Below are 15,785 nucleotides of genomic sequence, written 5' to 3'. Positions count from 1 at the left end.
ATGGCTGTTTCTACCTCGTTTTTGCATTTCCCACCTGTGCTCGCCCTCCTCTCTTGCTTCCTTCCTTCTTAACTCTTTCCAAGGAGACACCGCCCCACCCCACCCCACCCCACCTCACCCCTGCGCACCAGCCCTGTGGCTCTGCCTCGCCCCCCACCCCGCCCCCACCCTCGCTGTAGGTGGGCACGCCCAGCTCCTGGGGAGCACCTCTACTCCCATCTCACCTGACCCCACCCCATCTCACCAGGTGGGACACCCCTGCGCCAACTGCTGAATTATCTCTGTACACTTCTCTTGGCCAAGGTTCTCCCTCTGAATTATTTCTGTTTCATGACATACATGCTATTATTCCGGCCATCTTTAAAAAATTTTTTCAAAAAATAAAAAAACCTTGGAAAAAAAATGGAAGCTACCCTTCAATTTCCCGTCTTTCCTTCATAGCAAAACAAAACGCTCAAAACAGTTGCCTTCATCTGCTGTCTCAGCTCCTGTAACTCCCTGTCACAAACTCACTTCAATCAGGTCACAACCCCCACGCACTGTCACGGTCACCAACACCTGGAGCTGGTAAATTCAGGGGACTGTTCTGAGTCCTTGTCCTAGGAGCCCCTCCAGCAGCATTTGGCAGGTGGAACTCCTCTTGTCCCTCAAGCACTCCTCCTGGGGCCCCCAGGACACACCCCTCCGCAGCTCAATGGCTGTCCCTCCCAGTCCCCAAGAACTTTTCCTTCTTAGCCTTCAGGGCCCCAGCCCCAGTTCTCCGGCTTCTCTCTCCTCGACTCTCACTCCCGTGGTGATGTTCACCATTCCCGTCACCGAGGGTACCTGTTAACATGCTGATGGTTCCCATCACGTGTCCCTGGCTTGGACCTCGTTCCTGAGCTCCAGAGGCCTACGGCTTCTCCACTAGGGTAGCTAAGGCACATCACCAAAACTGAGCTCCTGATCTTCCCCACCCCACTTCATGCCCACTTTTCCCCCATCGCAGTGAAGGGCCGCTCCAAAGCCTGTGGGCCTCCATGACCCCTCCACTCACGCTCACTCCTGGGCTGTCCGTGAATCTGGTGGTTTCTACATCGGCAGTCCGAGGCGAGTCTGACCGCTTGTCCCCACTCCCACCACTACCATTCTCGTCCCTCACCTGGAGGAACACAGTAGCCTCCTAAAATGCCCCCCTATTCTGCCCTTGCCCCCTTGAAACTCATGTCAACACATGAAAGGATCACATCAAAACCAAGGTCATAAAGCTGGCTTCTTGAATCAGAGTTCTCCCAAGGCCTCTAGTCTCATGAAGAGCAAAATCAAAGTCCTTATGAAGCCCCCAAGCTCTCCTACGGTCTCCCCGCACCACGCCCTGTGGGGTCTTCAGATCCTAGAAGAGCACAGAACTAGGAGGTTCAGACTTCCTGACGGAAATGACTTTTAAGCTGAGCTTGAAGAAATAAACAGTAACTACCCAGAGGAGTGGACCATCAGTCAGGTCTAAGTGGGAAACTAGAAACCACACCAATTACTCGCAGGAAGGAAATTGGTGACACCGGCGAGAGAGAAGCTGAGATTAGCTCAGTCTCCCCCATCCCTAGCTGGGTTACCCGGATGTTAACCATCTCCCTGCAGGGCACCTGACAGTGGGACTGGTGTGTGCAAAGGCCTTGAGGCTGGAGGAAAGTGTTGTGGTGGAAAACCTGGCGAGGCAGAGGGGATGGAATAAGAGGGGACAGGAAGGACAGCCAGAGGCTAGGCTGTAACCATTTACCAACCCCAGCAAGAACTTGAACTTAGGGGTGCCTTGATGGCTCAGTTGGTTGAGCATCTGCCTTCGGCTCAGGTCATGATCCTAGAGTTCCAGGATCAAGTCCTGCATCAGGCTCCCTGCTCGGTGAGGAGTCTGCTTCTCTCTCTGACACTGCCCCTTCTCATGTTCTCTCTCTCTTTCAAACAAATTTTTAAAAATCTTGGGGAAAAAAAAAAAAAAGAAAGAAAGAACTTGGACTTGATCCCAAGAAGAGTGGAAGGCACAGAGGAATGCTCCCACTGCTCCAACCAGCCTCTCCTCAGAGGTTCTCAAACCTCTATCTGTCTGCAGCCTTTCTCTGTCTTCAGAGGGCCACATCTTGGCTCCCGCATCTTTATCTGTTGACTCAACACCTTCATGTCTCAGGCCTCTTAAACCCGGAGCAACCTACATCAGCCTCCTCACCTCCAACCTGCCCAGACACTGCCCTCAAAGGTCCCCTGTGGCATTCGCAGATGAGCCTTTCCCTCAGTGACCCTTGGTGGTTTCCTCCTGATTCTGACATCTCGTTCCGCTCCTTCCTCCCCATCCGCACGGCCCCCATCCCTGCCGTGGTCCTCTGCCGAGGCACGCGCCCGGGATATCACTGATCACTTCCCGCTTGGTGAATCTGGCTCCAGCCTGTGGTTCCCCCAACCCACTGACTCAAGGCTTAGTTCCCTTCGACGGTTTCAAGCCTTCGCCACCAACAGGGTGGAGCCCAAAGTCAGGGACACAGCCCTCACGCCTTCGCCAGCCAGTGCTATGTTTCTTGCTCTTCCTGCCCAGCGATGGGGCCACACGTTGTTCCCAGCTAACGAGCCATTCAGGCCCAGGCGGCTTGGCTTTCACCACTTCCTCCCTGGGCATGCCTTTCTTGGCTGTCCACACACTCGTGCTCACAGGCCTACCGCACAGGTCCCCTCCTCTGTGAAGCTTTCCTTAACCGAAAGTACCCCTCCCACGCGCCAGCCCTCCCCGTCTTTGTCCCCAGGCAGAATTGCTCACTCTAGCTGTATTGCCTTACGCTCTGTGGCCCAGCCATGACGACTGGGCTCTCTCATGCGCAGATCAGGGCCTGGCTGGGTGTTGGGCCTCAGTAGCTGCTTTTCATCTCTTGGGGCTCCTTGGGCCTCGGTTTCCTTGCTGGTAAGTTGATTCTTTAGCCCTGGTGGTCTTGTTTCTACCCTTGTTTAAGTAAGATGGGACCTTGGATCTAGTATTTTCCTCTTCCAGAACCTTGGGGAAGGGATTGGCTGGTCTGATGTGGGTAAACACTGCAGTGATGGGAATCCAATAGGTTTAAAAATAAAATTAATTAGAGTCCTAGATTTTTTTTTTCCTACAAATGTGATAGCCAGCTATAATCTCAATGTCACCCTTTCCAGGTTATCTTTCTCTCAGTATTAGGTGACAGTGATTTTCCTGAAAGAGTCAAGACCAGAAGACTAAGTTGCAGATATCCAGGAGTCAGCAGTGGACCCAGGGCCATGGGCACGAGAGTTGGGTCTTCCGCCGGACAGGCCTGTGACTAGGGCAGACTTCAGGCTGGCAGAGCTGGGACCACAGGGGAGCAAAAGGGCTTTTATGGCAAGTCAACGAGGGAAACAAAACAGGGTCTGTGTAGACGAGAGAAGTCTGACCACAAGGCCCCATGGAGCAAGACACAAAGGCATTCACGTGTCTTTCCACACCCTGCTTTGATTTTCTGCGGATTTTAGTGTAACTTCCTACGGGACTGCCCGGGACGGGTCTCAGCAGCCCGGCCTCTGAGGCACAGTGGGGCAGCAGCCGGGAGGGATGTGGGCTCTGGGCTGAGCATGGGATCCAGCCTCGCCCTCGAAGGCTGTGCCACTTCCAATCGCCAGGGCCTCAGTTTCCTTTGCTGTTCACGATAGCCAAAGCAGTACCTCCTTGCGGAGAGCGAGTGAGGTGATCCGTGCAAGATAAGGGCAGACCTTGCCTCTCGCAAGCTGGCAGCCAACCTCCCCAAGATGTGTGTCCTCGGTTTGGCAGACACTGGCAAGGGCTGCGGTGACAGCAGAAGCGTGGGGCGGTCGGGCACCGTGCCGAGTTACATTTAGATGTTACTAAAACCTAAATGGTCCCTGGGATCCTGCTTGGATCTCCGTGGTGGATTTAGGGCTTCCAAAATCCCCTTGAGGCTTTTTACATCCTCCTCACTATTTATAGTCTAAGTTCTCCCAAATCACCAACCCAGCCCAAATCCTTCCCGCTCTGTTTTCTCTCCACCCAAGCTCGCTGGCAGCCGCGGCATCCGTGGCCCCAACAAGCCCCTCACTCTGTTCCCTTGAGGAGCGAGACGTGGGATTCCCGTGCCCTCTGCAGCCTCGGCCACCCTGACAGCTCAGAGGAGCCTGCCGTCCCTCCGGTTCCTCCCACGGAGGTGAACCCCAGCAGCAAAACCAGCCTCTGCCACTGGATATCGTCATTGTTAGAAGGTGGGACATTTGGTGACCCAAGGACACTCTGTGGCTCCGATGATTTGGTCTACAGGTCTTCTTCCTCTGGATTAGAGCCAAGTCCCTCAGTCTCACTTTCTCTCTGCCTCCTCATAAGCCCTTTCTCCCTCCATTCTGTAAACTTGATCTTGCGCTAGAAACCAGTAAAATGGAGCCGTGGACTTCCTCCTGAGCACGTAGGCAATGCGGGTCCCGGGGTGGGGGGAGTCACCGCCATGAAGAGGGAAACCTAATTCATTCTTCACCCTTGGGAACCTTTTCACTCACAGCCAAACGGTGCCTCTCAAAGCTCATGGAGGATTCGAAGCACAAAACAGGCCCCGTGACAGGAGGCCATGCTCAGGTTCTGTCCCGCAGAATAGGAGGGAAGGGTCCGAATGGAGCAGGGGTGCCCACGTGGGATTATGAGAGACACCACTCACTACGGTTCGAGCAGAGATTCTTGAACTGACCCTCTCAGTTTTATTTCCAGCTCTGCCACTTCCTAGCTGCGTGACCTTGGATGAATCGGTTATCCTCTCTGGGCCTCAGTTTTTCCAACCGAGCATTAAGACGGGTATAACATTCATGTTCGCCTAGAATGAGTCAGTGTAGATAAAGAACTCTGACTCGGGTCTGGCCCGTCATGGAAGAGCTATGATTTTAAGACCAGAAGTGTGGTGACAACCGATTGCTCCTTGTAAATGTAGATGTTGCTAGAAGGGTCTGTGTGTGTGCACAGCTATGTTAGCAAAGATGTGTTCTGGGCTGGCCGGCCCCACGGGGCTAGCCTGGCATCTCCACCAGAAGGCAGGCTCCACACTGGCCCTAGAGGAACACACAGCCCTGACAGCATTGGCTCCCTCCTGATGCCTGTCTGATAAGAAAGAAGGGGAGAGGCGAGGAAGAGGGGAGAGGGGAGTGGCTGAGGGAGAGAAAAACACTCACATTTATCTACCGAACCTCTGTAAAACTTGTGTGTACATCTGATTCTCATTTGTTTTTAAAACCACCCAGTGAGGTGGTGATCCTTTCTCTCTTTCTACAGATAAAAAAGGGAGGACTCAGAGCGAAGAAGGGCCTTGCGTAAGGCCTTCCACCCCCTGAGGTTAAGTGACCTTGTAAACGTTCTCCTCAGGATGGAGCGGGTGGTTGTGAAGGCAGGAGACAAAAGACAGAGAGAGGAAGCTGCATTGTAGCTCCGAGGTCCCTGTCTCTTCCTGCCAAAGAGCAAGGGAAATCCTTGGATGCTGATCAAGGCACAAGAAGCCCTGAGGGAAAGGGAAGCTGGTCTACCCATGGGTCAGTTGAAACAGAGGGCAGACGTGGGGGAGTCACTGGCCATCAGTGACCCTCTGTGGCATCCCCATCCCGGGGCTGTGCTCCAGGGGCACAGGGAGTCCCTCCTGACTGCTCCCCCGGGATCAGGGAGGCTGCACTGTCGCCCCCTAGAGGAGACAGAAGGTGGAAGACGCGGTGCCTGAACTCCCCAGCCCACTGAAGCCCCTAAGGGAGGCCAGAGCCCCTGACCAGGGAACAATTTGGATGGCTGCTCACTCAGGAGCTGCCTTGATTGTTTGTGTCACTCTTCAGACCTCCCTGTCATGGGGAACTAGAAAACGTGAGTCCCTTGGGTAGTGGCAAGACTGCCCCTTTGGAATAAAAAGACAAGTGATACACTAACACCCTCTTCCAGAAGCAGGGATGTGGCCACATCAGAGGGCATGCATTGTCTAAGAGTCTGGGGTTAAACGTCTCCATAGAATGGTTGAGAGATTCGCTGGTGAGGTTGACAGATAAATACTAGATGCCCAGTCAAATTTGAATTTCGGATAAACAATTAAAAAAATTTTTGCCATAGAAGTATATCCCAACCATAGTGTGGGATATACTTATACTAATGATTTGTTATTTATCTAAAATTCAAACTCACCTGACTGTCCTGTAGTTTTATTTGCTACCTCTGGGGATTGAATTCTCAAGTTGGAATTGGGGCAAGGTATCACTAATATTTTAAAACGAAGTGCCAAGCTAAGGTTTTGATTTAAAAATTCAGATACCTTCTGATGGGGCCAGAGTCAGGGTGGCCTGAACCATTAGAAGTGCCTCAATTTCATCCTTTTGATACCTCCCTGCTGAGGGATAAGTCATTCTGTCTGTCCAGGGTCTAGAAATTTCTTCCTGTCCCCAGTGTCTGTTTAGAAGTCAAGCCTACTCCTGCCAGTAGCATTTGGGTATTGAATTATACCTTCTTTAAAAAAAAAAAAAAAAAGGAACAGAAAAGAAAAAGAAAAAGTCTTCACTTCAGGGGGGCATTCAGATGCCCATGAGCTCTGCCATCAAATATGAATATTCTCTTAAAAATAAAAATTATGGTGCACTTAAGAAGGAGCATGTTATGTCAGCACTGGTGATAAGACAATTTATTACTGTCTACAAAAAGAAGGCTCAACTGACGTGGTAGAAGCTGGCTCAGCGGGCTGTAAATTATGAGCCATTTTCTCAGTGGCAGAAATAAGGCCCCTTGTCAGTCACTGCACTCTTCCCTTGACAGGCCAGCAGGCCTCGGGAAGCGGGCAGTCAGAATTATATGCCCATTACCCACGAGAGCTGCCTCACTCTGCTTCTCCAGGCTCACCGCCGCCATCCCCCCCAACATACCTGCGCAAGCCCTTGTGCGGTCTCCCCTCATGTCTTTAGGACACCTGTCCCTTTGGACATGAAAAAAATAACAAGTGTGGGTGCTCTTCTAGCAGGCAGAAAGAAAGCTAGAGTAAGCAGAGTTCGATGGAAAAGGAGCAGGGTGCCAGACCGGAGGCCTGAGCAGAACTCCCGCCTTGAGGGGCACTCCGTTGGCCTCTCTGAGCTGGGCCTTTCTGGGCTGGAAGATGGAGTGGGGTGGAAAGAGTAAGGTGACAGGTGGCTCAGCTTCCACACATGGTGTGCCGGGGTGCTGCCTGGGAGGTGGTCTGCCTCCCGAACTGGGAGGTGCTTGCAAAGGGCTGGGGGTGGGAGGACCTGTGGGGGAGGTTGGGGAGAAAATTCCTTTCCCCTCCAAGAAGGTGAACTCACGGGGACTCCCATGGCTAGGTGCCCGGATCCAGAATTCCATGTAATCAGAACTACCTCCCACTCCCATGGACCCATCCCTGCTTCTGATGAAGCTGGTGGGTGCCGTGCACCCACCCCTCCTGTGCACTTACCACCTTCCAAAAGCAATCTGTACCATGAACCCCCTACTGGGTGGGCAGCATTTTAGGTACCACTCAGAAGGAGGGTATCCTTGGGAGCTCACTGCCTGAGACGTAACTGGACACACATGCACACCATGAATGAATACCATGGATAATTGCTAGGCAATAGACGTGGTTACATGTGTCTATTGCATATGAGAATAGGGTTACGTGTTTTCATAGAATGGTTGAGGGATCAGTTGGCAGGTGGCCAGGTAAATATTAGGTTCCCAATGAAGTTTCAATTTCAGATAAGCAATGAACAATTTTTTTTAAAGATTTTATTGATTTATTTGAGACAGAGAGTGAGCAAGAGAGAACATGAATGGGGTGGAGGGCAGAGGGAGAAGGAGAAGTAGACTCTCCGATGAGCAGGGAGACTGACATGCGGCTCGATCTCAAGACCCAGGGATCATGACCTGAGCTGAAGGCAGACACTTAATCTTAACCTACTAAGCCACGTAGGTGCCCCCCCACCCCCCAATTTTTTTGAGTATATATATCCCATTCAATCTGTGGGATATACTTATACTGGTACAGTGATTTATTTCTTTAAAATTCAAACTTACCTGACTATCCTGTACTTTTCTTTGCTAAACCTGAGAACCCTGGATAGGGGTCAGATACTCCAACTGGAATTAGGGAGGGTCGTGTATCGCTCACATTTTAAAGAGAAATGTTAAGCTAAGGTTTTGACTTTTAAACTCAGAACACGTTCTGATGGGGCTAGGAAGTAAGGTGACCCAAACCCTGAAGGTGTCTTGCTGAGCTCAGATGTGACCCATTAGGCATCTAGAAAGATTAAAATAAAACAAAAATAAATAAGAACAAAGAAAGAGACGGAGGGGAAGGGAGCTCACAACTAGGTGGGACATTGGAGACCATCCTAATAACCTCAGGGGCCTCAGGGTCCATGGGGAAAGTGGTGACTCAGAATGTGCACAGCTTAGGGAAGGTTTTTTTTTTTTTAAGATTTTATTTGTTTATTTAACAGACAGAGATCACAGGTAGACAGAGAGGCAGGCAGAGAGAGAGAGAGAGAGAGAGAGAGAGAGAAGCAGGCTGCCCGCTGAGCAGAGAGCCTGATGCGGGACTCGATCCCAGGACCCTGAAATCATGACCTGAGCTGAAGGCAGCAGCTTAACCCACTGAGCCACCCAGGCCCCCACAGCTTAGTGAAGTTTTGAGAGCTGGTATATCTGGAAGGACTTGGGTGACCTGGGGAAGAACTCCTTTGCCTTCGCATCCTGGCCTCAGTGGGCTCCTTGGTGAGGAAGGGCAGAGCTAAGAAGTGTCCATTCTCCAAACCCTGGGGGGACTCAGGCTAGGAGCACCAAACACCAGCACCATTTGCTATGCTTGTCCCTCACCCTTCTCTCTGTACCCCACTCTGCTCTTCCTGTCAACCCCTCAGCAAAATGGGCAGTTATCCAACTCACAAGCACCTGTCCCAAACAGTTCTTAGTTCTTTTTGTCATTTCCCTTAACGTCTTCTCTGTCCTCCTTGATTTTTCAAGGATGTTTTTGCTTTTTTGCTTATTGCTTTTATTCCCCTCGCCCCTCAACCTGCCCCAGATGGGGTTCTGATGGTCAGCAAGACCCTTGTCCTTTCTATATAAGCCAAGGTGGATTTGCAATCCGTCACCCTTTCTGACCTGTAAGGTAGGACCTTTGCGTGAACTTTATTTGGATGGAGCAGGTAAGGACACTGGGGGCTCTGCAGTGCCCGTGTGCTTTGCTTAGCAGGAGATCCACTTGGCGTGTGAGAACAGATTTGTTAGGGCAGCTCAGACCAGGCAGGAGGCCGCGGGAGCACACATTGTCCTTTGCGATGAGGAGTCCAGCATGGCGGAGAAAATGTCACCACCACTGTCTTCTAGCTTCAAATGTTGGGTTGTTGAGGTAAAGGGGAAAAGGGTGGGTTATGGACAATTTTTCTTTATCTTTTTCTGTTCTAGACTATTAACTGTAGTTCAGTACTAACCAGCCCTTTTAAGGGTCTATAGAATAATGACAATGTTCAAGCCATCAACGTCAAGATTGCAAGCCCTCCCAGGGCTGTCTGAGTCACAGGTTAAGTAGAATCCATGATAAAGTATCTTATTGAACTGGTTTCTAATTACCTGCAAATTGGACGTTCGTATCTGTCATACACAGTCATGTGTCAACCACACGGTTGGAATTGTCTGCGCTTTGTCAGCTTAACAGAGGGTTGGCTGCACCTGCCATCGCTGGACCCAGAATTCATTCTATTCTCGATTATTCTGTGCTTCTGCCCAGAGAAAAATGATGGATCAAGGCAGAGAAGCAGGTAACGGGCCATCCCCAAATGAGCACGTTCAAAGGCAAAGAGCCATCAAAGTGTCACAAACTTTTGCTACTAGCCTGTCATTTGAATGCTTTTCCAGCCAAGGGCATCTGCAATGACACTCTCCCCTCTCTGAGCTCCATCAGGCAAGGGGAGACTCCCAGCTAGCCATCACTGGGGACACAGACCAGATTCTGACACGGTGGATTATTCCTAGCACCTCAGGAGTAGTTGGGATGGGTCATGAGTGTCCATGCACCTTTTAGATAAAGCATTAATAGTCTACCCTGGCCCCAGTAATTCTCTTACATAGTTGGGATTCTGCTTTTACCTTCTTTGTATCCTTTGCATAAACACAGCGTGGCTTCTTTACATGATGCTCAAAGCACAATGACCTCCTGCAAATACACTCCACTTGGGGCTTTTCTTATAGATGCCAGGCAAAATGTCCAGCCCCCAGTTCCAAAGGAAAGAATAACCAAGTGGTCATGGAAACCAAGAAAAATGCAATCATGGTATAATTCCAAGGATAAGTAGCGAAAACAATGATACTGGAAAGGGCCAGAAGGAATAGTAGTAAGATGGCCTGCATTTGTGGCCAGGTGAGAACTTTTCCAGGTGTAATATGTAAGTGATCTTCATAATAATTCTTCCATCATCTTGAAACACCAGATTTGATTGAAGGCCAAAGCATTCACTGATAGTGAGAATCAGGGGTCTCCCAGTTGGCCCACACCATCCTTATGCAATTGCCTATCAAGGTAGTAGGTGTGATCACGGGGAGTTAGATCACTCTGGGGGGCTTATGCCCACATGCTTGCAGTTTGGGAGTCAATGGGACATTGAGCCCATGATCTGCGCTGTTGACACAGTCCACGGGAGGTTTTGCTTGGCATGTAAGAAGTCATACAAAATAAGAACTTCTTCCCACAACTAAAAGGGAGGGAAACCTGGAGAATAGGAAGCCATTTCCACCCGTCAAGTGGAAGGTCAACTAGCCAACTCAACAGAGGGTCTGTCTGTTGGGACTCAGAGGTGGTTACATGGTTATGGAAACAGAAGGAAAAAGAGTTTCTGAGACTCTTAAACTAAAGGGGGCTTTCTTACATGATTCTCTCATTAGACCAGCCCGCAAAGGGCTCTCATTGTGACCAGAGGCCAATGTAGAAATCTGTCAGAATGGTGGGTCCTAGGAAGCAGTTGGTTATATCATGGCAAGTCATAGTAATGGACTCCCACTTACACTGAGACTTTTTTAGTTCTTCTGAATCACATTGGATATTAAAAAACAACTTGGCAATTTTGACTGGTAACTCAGACACTTCACTTTTCAAGTAATCCCCTGGTACATGTGTTTGCACACACACACGGCCATCACAGAAATACCTCATGCTCACTGTAAGTTTGTCCTTAATTTGGGGGTAGGAAATACTAATGATGAAGAGACTGTCCCTTCTACTGACAGCAAAGCCACCATCCTAGAGCCTGATGACAAGTAGATGACGGATATCGAAGGTACTACTGAAGATGTAAGAAATTGTGTTTCACTATCAACACATTTCAGAAGATGGAGGTATTCACAATTCAACATTTATTTTATTCATTTAAAGCATTTTAAAATGTTTTATTGAATATGCATGGTAGAAGAGAACATGGGATGAAAATTGAAAATCACCCACTCCATTTTCCATTTCCTTTTACCATATATAGTCCCAAAGGCCACCACCATGAGCCATTCCTGCATTTGGCTTTTCTAATGGTTAGCATCCTAATTCCAACTGGCATACTTATACCTCTTTCTTGATATTCAACTTGTGCACTAGCTATGGACTCCTTGCTAAGAAACATGAGGCTTTAGTTGACTTATACTACATTATCCCTAAATTTTAACAATTATTATTTTTAGTTTTTCTCTTGGTCATCTTTGTAAGTTGCAATCTCCCACCTAAATCCCATTTCTTGTTCTATTATTTTCAGGCATTATATTAATTTCTTTCCCTAGTACCATGACAACTTTAACCTCACTAGATTTGATCCTTTTTTGTACTATTTTATGAACATAATTAGCTTTTTCCAGTTTTGTTCACAGGATGGTTCTAAAAACCTAAACACAATAAACCATATTTATGTCATTATGACTTTGTAAATATTCAAAGCCAATCAGTATGGTAGGATTTTATTTTCTTCTCTGTGGGTCCAGTGTTGTTAACTATAGGTTCCATTAAGGGTCAGTTGCTAAACTCATGTCACATTTTTGTTTCCTTCATATGTAGACAAACATGAGGTTCTGACATAACTTTTTGGGTTTTGGGGGGGATTTTTATTTGCCTTAATTTTTGTTTGTTAAGAAAAGAAACATGACTTTACTAAATCTTCATGATGTATAAACCTCTTAATCATACTATTTCTTGAAGCCTTTTGCTGAACTATATCCTGCAGTAACAGAAAAGGGAATTTGGACATACATTTTCTGAGTACTATAAATCTAAAACTCAATTTGCTTGCATGCATAACAATTTTCTGGATATTGAATATTGGGTTTTAAATTATAGTTCCCAGAACTTTTTATTCTACTATACAAAGTTCCTGATAAGATGTCTGAGGCCAGTATTATTTTTGCTTTTGTGAGGGTGACTTTTTCTTTTCTTCTGAAAGTTCTAGGAGTTTCTCCTGATGTTTCATGTTCTGAAATCTCTTGAGTCTGAATCAAGGCATAATTCTTTTATTCTTCACCTACTTGGAAATTGGAGTGTCTTTTAGTCTGGAAATAACTATCTTCAGTTTGCAGAAGCTTTCTTCTATCATATCTTTATTCTTTTTATGTCTTTATTCTTTTAATTTCAATAAAAGCTATACATTTACATGATTAAAAAAATTAAATAGTTCTACAAGTTTTAAAATGAAGCTAACAGTTTCCTTTCTATCCCCCTGGAAGCCACTACTTTCAATGCTTTTAGCTTTCTGGTATTTGCTTCTATATTTCTAAATAGCACACTTAAACTGCTATTTATTGATTTGTTTGTTTTAAAAATATTTACTTCAGGCAATGGACAATAAGGGTTTAGCTCTCTTCCTTCACTTCCATACCCTTAAGTATATATTTTTTCCTTCCTATTCTTCTGAAAGAATGATGTCATAATTCTTGGACAAATTAATATTTATAATTTGTATTTTTATGGCTGTAACCCTATAGTACATTAAAATTTTCTTTCCCTTCTTTTGCATTCTTTGGTTTTCATTTCAATGTTTTCTTTTGTTCACTTAGTTTTTAATGTACCTGTCACAAATCCATCCTCAAACTCTTCAACAGAAGAGAAAATCTCCTTTCTTTCAGGAAGAAAACATAGCAATTGAAAAAAATTCGAGATATTGCATGTCTGAAAATGTCTGATAGTCATTGTATCCTAACAGCATGTTCAGAGTTTGACTGAGGCTATAGAATTCTAAGTTAGAAATTATTTTTAATAAGAATTTTGAAGGTTGTCCTCCATTATCATTTAGCTTTTAGCATTGCTATTGAGAAGTCTAATGCAGAGCTAATACTAAGCCTTTCGTATGTGACCTATTCTTTCCCTTTCAGAGCTTTAGTACCTTCTCTTTGTTGCCTGTGTTTTGAAACTTTCCACTGATGTGTTTTGTGTGACTCTGTTTTCACTTATTGTGCTGGGCACTTGGTGAACCACTCGGTCAAGAAATTCATGTCTTTTGTGTCCAGGGAATTTTCTTGAATTGTTTCTTTGGTAAATTGCTCCCCTCTCATATTCTCTCTTCTCTATTTTTTTAAAAAGATTTTATTTATTCATTTGACAGAGATCACAAGTAGGCAGAGAGACAGGCAGAGGCGGCGGGTGGGGGGGAGCAGGCTCCCCACCGAGCAGAGAGCCCGATGCAGGGCTCAATCTCAGGACCCTAAGAGCATGACCTGAAGCAAAGGCAGAGGCTTAACCCACAGAGCCACCCAGGCACCTCACTCTTCTCTATTTTGGAAGTCATATTATTTAAGCTCTTCTACTTCCCGTCTAGTCTGATTTTTTTTTTTAACTTCTATTTTCCATTTCTTTGTTGTAATTGTTCTAATTATTGGGAGATTTCCCCAGCCTTCTTTGTAGGCTTCTATTAAAGTCTTCATTTCAGCTTTTTAATTTTTAAATTCCAAATCATTTTTGTTTTCTAAATATTCATTTATACAGCCACATTCCTTTATCAGCTTTACTGAAGCATGATAATATGTAATTGTCCACATTTAAAGTGTACATTGTGATTAATTTTGACTAATGGATATACCCATGAAACCATCACCACAATCAATAGAATAACCATACTCATCGCTTTTTAAAAGTTTGTCATGCCTTTTTGTAATCCTTTGCTACCCTGCCCTTTGCACCCCCTCATCCCATCCTCCGATAACCACTATTCTGCTCTCTGTCACTGTCATTTAGTTTCCATCTTCTAGGACTTCATATACGTGGAATCATGCAGAATGTACTCTTTTCTGGTTTGGATCTTTTTAGTTAGCATTATGACTTTGAGATTCACTCATGTTCTATGTTTCCATAGATCATTCTTAATTGCTCTCTGTATTCCATTGTATACTGCTTATGCTATAATTTGTTTATTATTTGTTTATTTTCCTGTTGATAGATACTGGTTTGTTTCTAATTTGAGGTTAGTACAGATAAAGCTGCCATGACCATTCATGTACTTGACTTGATGTAGATATATGCTTTCATTTCTCTCGGGTAAATATCTAAGAGTAGAATGGCTATACCATATGGTAGGTGAGTGTGTTTAACTTTTTCAGGAATTGCCAGTATTCATAATGTATCACTATGTAACCAATTACCCCCAGAACATTCAGGTTTAAAACAGCACAATGTATTATCTCAGAATGTTTGTGGGTTAGGAATGCGAGCATAGTTTAGCTGAGTGCAGCCAAGGTGTTAGCTAGCACTGAGGTTTCATCTAAAGATTCATTAAGCTTTGATCAGCTTTCAAACTCACTCATATGGTTTTTGTTGGAAGGATTTAGTTTCTTGAGGATGGCTGGGTTTAGGATCTCAATTCTTTGTTGGCTAGAGACCTCCTTTAGTTCCTTGCCCAACAGGCCTCTTTGATATGATGACTTGCCAGCAGAGGAGAGAGTCTGTTAACAAAATGGAAGTCACAATCTTTTATAACCTAGTCCTGGAAGTGACATCCCTTCCATGCTACTGTATTACATTGGGTAAGAGAGGGAATTACACAAAGCCAGACTAGCTAGCTAGGAAGTGGGGGTCATTTGGAGTCCTGTCAAAATCATGCCAAACAGATTTTAAAAGTGGTTGTATCATTTTACATTCCTGAAAGAAGCATATGAGGTTTCTAGTTACTCCAATGTTCATAGCAGCAATGGCCACGGTTGCCAAACTGTGGAAAGGACCAAGATGCCTTTCAACGGGCGAATGGATAAGGAGGATGTGGTCCATATACACTATGGAGTATTATGCCTCCATCAGAAAGGATGAATACCCAACTTTTGTATCAACATGGACAGGATTGGAAGAGATTATGCTGAGTGAAAAAGTCGAGCAGGGAGAGTCAATTATCATATGGTTTCACTTACTTGTGGAGCATAAGGAATAACACGGAGGACATGGGGAGATGGAGAGGTGAAGGGAGTTGGGGGAAATCGGAGGGGGAGACGAAGCATGAGAGACTGCGGACTCTGAGAAACAAACTGAGGGTTTTGAAGGGGAGGGGAGTGGGGGATTAGGTGAGCCTGGTGGTGGGTGTTAAGGAGGGCGCGTATTGCATGGAGCACTGGGTGTGGTGTGTAAACAATGAATTCTGGAACACTGAAGAGAAATACAATAAAATAAAATGAAAAAAAAATTCTTGTTACTCCTTCCTCACCAACATTTTGAATCATCAGACTTTCTAATTTTAACTATTCTAAAAGGTGTATTTTGGTATCTAATAGGGATTTTAACATACCTTTCGCTATTGAACATATTTTCTATCTGCTTATT

Source organism: Neovison vison, chromosome 13, assembly GCF_020171115.1.
Source record: "Neovison vison isolate M4711 chromosome 13, ASM_NN_V1, whole genome shotgun sequence".
Classification (NCBI taxonomy): Eukaryota; Metazoa; Chordata; class Mammalia; order Carnivora; family Mustelidae; genus Neogale; species Neogale vison.
Note: the sequence above shows the minus strand (reverse complement) of the source record.